Below are 9,947 nucleotides of genomic sequence, written 5' to 3' on the forward strand. Positions count from 1 at the left end.
ATGAACCAAGAGTTCTACATCTTGATGCACAGGCAGCAGAAGGAGACTGTGGGCCATACTGGGTGTAGCTTGAGTAGTGGAAACTTCAAAGCCCACTCCACAGTGACACATTTCCTCCAACAATGCCATACCACCTAATAGTGCCACTCCATATTGACTAAGCATTCAAGCACATAAGTGTATGAGGCCATTCCTATTCAAACACATTCCACTCGCTGGCCCTCAGGCTTGTAGCCATTCCATAATGCAGAAATGCACTCAGTCTAGCTTCAAAAGTTCCCAGAGCCTATAACAGTCTCAACCCTGTTTAAAAGTTCTTTATACTATTAGAGTTTGATTTTACTTGATTCAGACTGTAACTGTACCCTTCTTCTTTCCTCTTGAAGATGGTATTTAATTTTGATTTTTACAGCCCACAGCTGAAAGACCCTGAGCTTTTAAGAAAGAATTTTGGATTTTTAGAGAGATCGAATAGTTTAATGAGACTAAATTTTTAATAGGTTTAAATTTCTAAAACTGTGGGACTTTCTGAGTCGTTTCTAATGTAAGATCTCAGGGATGAATAAGAAAGGATGAGTTACTGCGTAATAGCGATGTGTTTGTGTGCTGAGTTGACACGGGGTCAGTTGTAGTGGCTGCTTTTGTGTCAACGTGACACAAGCTAGAGTCGTCAGAGAGAAAGGAACCTCAGGTTGATGAAATGCCGTCATGAAATCCAGCTGTAAGATATTTTCTCATTTAGTGACTAGCGGAGGAGGGCCCAGCCCATGGTGGGTGGAGCCATTCCTGGGCTGGTGGTTCTCAGTTCTATAAGGAAGCAGGTTGAGAAAGCCATGGGAAGAAAGCCAGTAGGCAGCAACCCTACGTGTCCTCTTCATTAGTTCCTACCTTTAGGTTCCATCCCTGCTTGAGTTCCTGTCCTGGCTTTCTCCAAAGATAGACCATGATCCAGAAGTGTAAGCCAAATGAACCTTTATTTCCTTACCTTGCTTTTTGGTCACAGTGTTTTCATCACAGCAATAGGAACCTTAAGTCAGCCCCCTATGTCTATAATGTCTCAACAACATGAGCCGGACAAAACAACAATAGACATGCTAACATGGATGATGGACAGCCCAGGAAGGCTCGGCTCTACACAAAGAAGTACAAGAAAATAAGGGATGCTGAGAGCAGGAAAAATGGTCTTCCCCAGGGAAGAACACTCTAATTGGCTATCTAAAACCAAATGGTCAACCCTGAAAACATAGACATTTAGATAACATTATACAGACTGAGAAGGTTGTAATTATGTATTTAGAAATATATGATACATGTATGTGTATGAGTATGCATGATGGTTTGAATATGCTTGGCCCAAGCAGTGGCACTATTAGGAGGTATGGCCTTGTTGGAGAAAGTGTCTCACTGTGGGAGACTTCCTCCTAGTCTGTCTTCTGGAAGACTGGAAGCCAGTCTTCTCTTGCCTTCTGAACAAGAGGTAGAACTCTCAGCTCCTCCTGCACCATGCCTGCCTGGATGCTGCCATGCTTCCTGTCATGATGATAACGGACTGAATCTCACAATCTGTAAGCCAGTCCCAATTAAATGCTGTCCTTTATAATAGTTGCCTTGGTCATGGTGTTGATTCATAGCAATGCTAAAACAGTGTGTGTGTGTGGACGTTTAAAACAATGATAAAAGAGGTTGTGAACTTAAAAGAGAGCAAAAGGGAGGCATGTGTTTGGAAGGAGAAAGTGGAAATGAGAAAATGTAATTATATTATAATTAAAAAACAAAATAAATTTTAAAAGTGAAGATAAAATAAAGTCATACATGGGGAGAATATATGCACGAAACATACTCGATTAGGGAAATATATCAAAATTATGCATAGAAGAATCAAATCAAGTTAATGCACAAAGCTATATCTTGAATAGAAAGATGTCCAAAGATGCTCATGCATGTAAAAAATGCCCGCCGTCATATTACTTAGAAACGTGACTTCAAACAGTAACATTGTCAACATGACTGTTTTTAAAAAGACACTGGAATACTAGTGAGAAGGTAAAGCAATCAGGACGTTTGCTCATGGCTGGTGACACTTTAGAGATCAGTTCTGGAGCCTCTTACAAAAAACATACATGGTTTTACACACAATGCAAGAATTTATCTCTTCTTATTTTTCCAGATCCTTTGAAGCCTTGCATCTGCACAGAATCCTTCGAGTGGACATTCACAACATCTTTTTGTCATAATTCCCAAAACTTAGAAACAACTAAGGTTTTTCTCCTATAGTTGAGTGAAAACTGTGGTATGTCCCTACAACAGAATATTACTTGGAGGCTAGAAAAATAAATAAGTCACAGAGTGAGTCAGGAAAGTGGCTCAGTGGATGAAGATGCTCGCCTGGTGACCTGAGACCACTCCCTACAACTCGTTTAGGGGCAGAAGAAGAAAATGGACTCCCAAAGATGTCCTCTAACCTCCACACAGGTGCTGTGGCATATGTACCCACAGACACATCATCCACGTGCTAACACCTTTTATCACAATACAAGGAAGAATCCAGTTTGAAAGGGCTTCATGCTGTATGATTTCAGCCACATGGCGGTCTGTAAAGACTATAAAAAGAAAGAAGGAAAAACAGTTTAAAAAGAGTAATGTTAATAGTTGTCAGAGATTTGTAGGAAGTGGGAAGAAATGTGCAAATGGACCACGAGATGACTTTACTGATAATTTACAAGGACACCTACAAGACATCGTACATTTACTTAAACTTATAAGCATAGAAACAAGAGAAACCTTAAGTTAAACATTGTGTTTTAAACAACAGTGCATCCATATCGATGCAAGATGCTAAAACCACAGGACCTGAGCAGGGAGACAAGGTTCATGGGAGAATTCCAGTCTCTCTGGACTTTGCCCTGGATTTTTCCATGAATTGAAAACTTATTTGGTAAAGAAAACCTATCAGTTAGTTTTTTTGTAATTATAAACCATTTCTCTGTGCATTTATATATATATATGTATATATATAAATATATATGTATATATATAAATATATATAAATCATTTATATATATAAATCAGAAATGCTCATAGAGAAAATAGCAAAGCCTACATTATATAATATATAAGATAGGGAATAAATGGGAGAGTATTCCTATCTGCTTGATTCTCCATAAATGGCTGAAAGATTGCTTACAAAGCTGAGATCATGATTACCTGTGTGCTTGTTGCGGATCTGACCGTGAGAAGGAAAATCAGAGAAAAAGAAATACATAGCTGTTTGTCATGTGATTATGCCGTTATATTTTTACATCTTAAACCCTTCACAGCTTTTGCCCAGACTATAGGGAAGGTTAAACTTGGATGTCTCGGAACGATGGCATCATTAATTACTCTGATAATTTTACCTTATACAAAAGTCCTCTTCAGGAGTGGTGGTAGCACACGTGTATTACGAGCACCTTGGAAGCCAGATAAGGAGGATTTCTTTGGAGTCTGAGTCTGGAGTCTGAAGCCAACCTGGGCTATAGAGTGAGTTTGTGGCCAGCCTGGGCTATGTAGTTAGACCCTGCCTCGGGAAAGAAAAAAAAAACAAGTAAAGGAAAAGAAACAAGAAATTCTTTCAAATATGCACAGCACACATGTGTAAGCCGCCTTAAAGGCTCTCATTCCTGCATAGACTGGACTATGAAGTTTAGCGTTAACTGTTAAATTGCAGAATCTAGAATTACCTGAGAGAGGGAGGTCTCAGGCACGACTGTTGGGGATTACTGTGATGGAGTTAGGTGATGTGATCAGGACCCATCTTAATTGTGGGTGGATCCACCTCCCGGGCTGGGCATCCTGGGCAATCTGAGGAGGAGCTTGTATTCAGCTCTTCCTGCTTTCCTGACTGAGGATGTGCTGTGACCTGATTCAGGCTCCTTCCAACTTGACTTTTCCCACCGTGATGCACTTGAACAGAAGTGGCCAAGACAACAACACAGACATACTAGAAACAGTAATGCACGAATTAAAAGGAATATAATTCATAAGGATAGATGGCAGAAATACCATGGTGTAACAGGGCAAAGGAAAAAAAACACGTTGTAGAAAAGTTGGCCAGAAAACCGTTAACTATGATATGATTTTTTTTACAAGTATAATAAAGAAAAATCTGGAAGGATATACAACGAACTGGAAACAGTGTCTACCTCAGGGGAAGTATGTGGGATTTTAAGAGTCGAGGGGGAGAGACTAAGTTTTATTCTTCCTACTTCCTATTGCTTGACTTCCCTCCCAACAACTATGATGTATTACTTTTTACACATGAATAAAAATAGAAGGATTTTTTTAAAAACCCAATGGAGTGTTGCTGTCCAGAAGCAGAAGCCATCTTGGGGGCTGTTAGACATTACCTCTCCTCATTCCCTTCAGCCCAGGAAGGGCTAAAGGAGCCTCAGTGTTCTCTGCAGCGTTGTTAACCGGGGCATTGAATCTAACTTGCCATACCCCTGTAATTGGATCCTTCCAGTAAAGCTGCCTCAATAAAATGTCCCAAGTGCCAGAGCCAAGTGTTTAGGAGCCACAGAGGACCCTGGTGGCAGCTTTGTGGGTTGGGGGCAGGGGCCTGGGCTTGGGGGCTTGGGTCTAAAATGCTGTAGGAGGCATGCATTAAAGTTCCAGCCAGCTTAACTAGCAGCAAAGGGGCAGGTCTGCATTTTTCATGCAGGCTTAGACAGACTAGTTTGCAAGGCTTGGGATCCCCGGTGAGCAGTTTGCTGTGGCTTCAGTTACAGCACCATTTCAGAGGGATTAATGCGATGAGACTTTCATCTCCGTACACGGAGAAAGCAGGGCAGTTAACTGGGGTTTCTCCAGCAGGCACGCAGACTGCTAATAAGGAATGGATCCCAAGAAGGAAGTGATTGTGGATAATTATCCCCCAAATCCCACCTCACGTGATCCCAAAAGCGATCAGCAAAGAGAGGCGTACAGCTTCCCGTGCGCTGGGTCTGCTGGTTGCTTTCAGATACCCCTCTCCCTTTCACTTCATCTCTCACAAGTCTGTCCCGCGCGATCTCGCCAGCAAAAACACGCGGGGACACACGAAAGTTGTCCTGGATTCCTGTGCCATCTAGGTGCTAAATAAACGCTCTGCCTCGGTCGCCTCTTGTTGAAAGGTTTCAAGACTCAAGTCCAGGTGTGGTCTGTTAAGTCATGCCACCTTAGAGCCACAGTCTGCTGGTGTCCAGCGCTTGTGTGTCTTGGCTACCCATGTTTACACAGGGAGCATGGAGGGCCTGGAACAGGAAAACCCAGGAAAGGGTGAGTCAGGGTAGGGATCTGAACCCTGGCCTCTAGAAATCAGATTTGCTCAGACCTCCATTTCTTCAGTCAGCCAAGGTTTATTAAAGTGCCTACTGTGTTCAGGAGAAGGATAGCATCATAATTAACAGGGCCAATTTGGGGAACAAACTCCTTAGGTCTTCATCCTATCTCTATGCTGATGGCTGTACAAAGGTTATAGTCCTCCGACTATGTCCGGTTTCCTATACTTAAGTGAGAGCGATGGTAGAAACTACCTCTAAGGTTGCTAATGAGAAGCTTAAGAAGGAAGAAGGTAGCATAGTGACCGTTACTGTTTCTGGGTTTGCTGTGTAACTATGAACCAAACATTGTGCTGCGGACTTAATATACAATGAGTAACAGACAAAGATCTTTCGAGTTTATAGTCTGGAGGAAGAAAGAGAGGAATTAGATAGGCCAGAGAAGGCCAATAAGGAGAAATGAATCCATTCTGAAATTTAAAGTAGCTAAGTAAGTAATGTGGAACATGGTGATTCTCTTTACTGAATGTGTGCGTGCGTGTGTGTGTGTGCATGTGCGTGTGCGTGTGTGTGTGCATGTATTCCCCAGTGGTAGATGACATGTACCTGTTCTGCAGGTGTGTGTTTGTGTGGTAGGGGGTGTTTCTTGTTATGCTGGGATTGCTCTCATGGCCTGTGCATGCTAGACAAGTGCTTGCACAACTGAGCCAAATCCCTAGCCTATCTTCAATCGTTCATTTTATTTTTTATTTATTTTTTGGCAACACTACAGATCACACTAAACCCAGGACCTTACATAAACACCAGAGCTAAGCTACAGCCTCAGCTGGCTTCCCGTACTTTGGAACGGAAGACGGGCATGTGAGGTAGGAGAATAGACACAAAAGGTAGCAGAGGATGAGACAGAGCCCTGCGACTCATCATGTCCTCAAGGTTTCTCATTGTTCTGCAGCCAATTGCAACCCACAGAGGAGCTGTGAGCAAGGGAACTCGGTGGCTAGAGTTCTCCTTGGGAGTAATTTCCCCAGCTATGCAAATTGGCACAGATCACAAGAATGTTCTTTCTCAAATACCTAGTGTCTCTCCTTGTTGGCATTCATGTCAAGTACATGTAGACATGGGACCAAGGGCAGGACCCAAGTACGGTTTTCACAGAGACATGTGTGGAGAGATTGGGAGTAGATGGGGAAGGAGGGTGCACATTGAACTCCTTGCTGGAGTAGAAAAATGTACACGCCAGCCTCCTCCTTCAGATGGTCTTAGTGCACAACAGCAGCAAGAATGAGTTGGGGAAAGCAACGGAAACTATTTAGGAACCTGTCAGTTAATACTGAATTTATAGAACTGAATGTGTCGTAGAGTCAAAGGGAAGGATGAAAACCTCAACTAAAAATCAGTATAGTCCGGGCAAACTTTGTGGCATAAAAAGCAGGAAAATCCCCTTCAATAAAGCTTTAGAATGGATGCGAATAAACCAGAAGCCACAGGCACCCCAGAATATCTGTCCATATCCTCTCCTCATGCCCACCTTTATCCTACTGCCTCTCCCAACAGTTCCAGGACATTGTGGGATCCAGTAGTTCGTACCATCTCTTTAGAGTCCCCACCAGCCGATCTACCTTCCTAAATGGCGCCATGAATAGCATCTCAATATTTCACTCCCTAGCCACAAGTATCTACTCTCTATTTAAAATTTTACCCTGGCTACCGATGAATACACTTAGGTCTCTCCTAAGATGCATTTTTTTATTTTTATTTTTGAATAATCGATATGTGTCTGAATCTATGTGTGAATCTATGCGTGTATGAGTAAAGAAGCCAATGGAGGACAGACCAAGGCGTCTGGTCCCTTGGAGCTCCTGTTCCAGGGGGATGTGAGCCACCGGCCATGTGTTCTGGGAACCGAGTTCAGGCCCTCTGCAAGAGCAGTGCACACTCTTAACTGCTGAGCCATCTCTGCGGCCCCTGCACTTAGACTTTTTTAAAAGCAGTAACTTAATTTTTGGCCACTATGAGCAATGTGTGATGGAGTAAGAGAAAGGGCCCTAGGGGGTGCGTGCAGTGTACTGGGCTGTGGTGTCTTCTTACTGGTTATGTGGCTTTAAATGTTAGTCTCCTTTTATGGGTCTTAGTATCTTCAACCATGAAGCACAAATAACAACAGACATCACGGATAACTCCAAGGAATAGCAAGTGTGGAAAACAGCATTAAAGCAGGCTTTTCCTCCTGGCTGGGCTTCACAGTCTCTTGCTGTTTTGTCGTAAAAGAGGACTATCCCAGATCTAGTCAGCAAAAACATCTGGGATGTACCTCACACAGCTGTGTTTCTAAGAAGCCTCACAAAGGTCCAAATGAGCCACCGTGGTGGAAATCTCTGTCCAGCAGGCCTGATGTCACTAAGAGCAGCCCAAGGGGCTCTAGATCTTCTCCTTTCTTTATTTACATGCACTTACCAACATGCTGAATCCGTGGTCATCTGACATGTTAGCAGTCTTCTCGAGGTTTTTTGCTGTGTATGCTTGTGTGTGTGTGTGTGTGTGTGCAAATGTGACTATGTGTATGTGTTTGCGTATATGTGTTTATGTGTGAATTTAAGTGTGAGTGTGTGTATGTGTGTATTTATTGTATGTTTGTATGAATATGGGTGTGCATGTGTGTTTGTGTGAGTATGAGAATGTGTTTGCTTGTGGATGTGAGTATGTGTATATGTGCGAGTGTGTGTGTTTGTATGCATGTGAGTGTGTGTCTGTACGTGAGTGTATGTTTGTATGTGAGTGTGTTTGTATGTATGTGTGTGTATGTTTGTACGAGTGTGAATGTGCATGTGTGTTTGTATGTGTGTGAGTGTGCGTTTGTATATGAGTATGTATGTGTTTTGTGTGTGTGTATGTGTGTAGGGGTGTAAGTGGGTGTGTACATGTGTGTGTGAGTGGGTGTGAGTGTATATGTTTGTGTATGTGTGTTTGTATGTGACTTTAAGTGTGAATGTGTATATGTATATTTTGGCGTGCGTGTTTGTATGAATGTCAGTGTGCATATGTCTTTGGGTGCATATGAGAATGTATGTGTTTGTGTGTGTGTGTGTGTGTGTGTGTGTGTGTTTATGGATGTGAGATGGGTGTGTGTATGTGTATGAGTGTGTGTATTTATATAAGTGTGCATGTGTTTGTGTGGATATGAGAATGTGTGTTTGTGTGTGTGTTTTATATGAGTGTGTGTTTGTGTGTATGTGTGTGTTTGTAGATATGTGTATATGTACCTGTGTGCCTGTGTGTCTGTGTGTAGAATAGAGGTGAATCTCAGATACCTGTTCTCAGCCACTGACTATTATTACCCTCAGTCCCTTCCTCCCTCCCTCCCTCTCCTTCCCACCTTTCTTCTTTCTCTCTTTCTTCTTTCTTTCTTTCTTCTTTTGAAAAAGATTTTTTACTGACCTGAAACTCAAAAATGTAGCTAGACACTAGCCAGCCAGCCATCCCCAGGGATTCATCTGACTTTGTCTCCCCAGTATTAGGATCATAACTCTGTAGTGCCTTACCCAGCTCTCTTAACATGGGATCTAGGAGTAATACTCCCATCTTTGCAGGGAAAGCACTTTACCAACCGGTCCATGCATCACAGCCTGTGCCCCCCCTTTTGTCTCTGAATTCTGCTCACAGCTTTCATTCTCCTAGATCCTGGATCCCCTTCCCTAGGATTCTTTGCCCTCGCTGGCCTTCCTGTCCTAGACTTTTGGATGCTCGCTTTTAATATTCAGCCACAAGGACAGGTTTCAGACCAGTTCTTCTCAATGGCTTCTGTCATGTCTGTCATTCTCCATCTCAGCTCCTAGTTTCTTTAAGACACTCACTGGGGTTATTATTCAGTGTGCTGATTTCGTTCAATGTCCTTACATGCAATGCGAGTTCTATAAGGCAGTTATATATTAAGTGTATCCAACCACTACTCAGTAAGATGGGACAATCTGAGTAACTCATAGGATGGATAAACACCCATGTCACTAGCACAAAAGAGACACACATTTCCCCGTTCCCCAGTACTTTAGCCAAGGTGTGAAATGTCATCTTTTTCTTTGACTCACCTTCAAATGGCTGAAATGTAAGTCCCAATACTCAGAGCCAAGGAGTATCAGGTGACCAAGGACTCCAAAAGCTATCATAAATTACTTAATAAGTTTTCTTCTGGGGCTTAGGCAATGAACTTGATATTTACTGTTTGGCAAAATCATTCTGCTTTACTTTGTTGGTAGGTGTAAGTTGATTTTTGCAGCCAAAAACACCTCTTTCTGGCTGGCTTTCCTGTTTCTCCCCATTTTTACTAGCATACCCTGGAGAAGTATAACCAAGCCGAGGTGAATTATGGGCAGGGAAATGGGCCTTAATGAGTAGAAAATCCATGGAATTCATTTGATGTTAACACATTAACACTCCATGCCAAGTTTTCCAAATTTCAACTTCTTCTCACAAAAATAAAAATAGCAGTGCAAGGATTATCTCTTTCAAGAGCACGATCTTGAAATGACACAAACGATTCTATACTTTAACAAAATGTGCTCAAAAGCTACCATTCATCATGAAGGAACCCCCGTACCCAAATGTTAACAAGTCCCACTGCTTTAGTATATTGCTAAGGTTCAGTCACACAAGGTG

At 42.4% G+C, this 9,947-nt stretch overlaps 1 long non-coding RNA gene across 1 annotated transcript; it reads right to left on the bottom strand.

The window, feature by feature from the left end:
- Positions 1-955: 955 nt before the first annotated feature.
- Positions 956-5,270, bottom strand: LOC134480680 (uncharacterized). The gene is made up of 3 exons (XR_015631201.1): positions 3,720-5,270; positions 3,396-3,556; positions 956-2,600 (listed from the first exon to the last, which is right to left on the bottom strand). It is a non-coding gene; the product is annotated as an uncharacterized LOC134480680 (long non-coding RNA).
- Positions 5,271-9,947: the final 4,677 nt, after the last annotated feature.

Source organism: Rattus norvegicus, chromosome 10 (assembly GCF_021556685.1).
Source record: "Rattus norvegicus strain SHRSP/BbbUtx chromosome 10, alternate assembly SHRSP_T2T, whole genome shotgun sequence".
NCBI classification, from domain to species: Eukaryota; Metazoa; Chordata; class Mammalia; order Rodentia; family Muridae; genus Rattus; species Rattus norvegicus.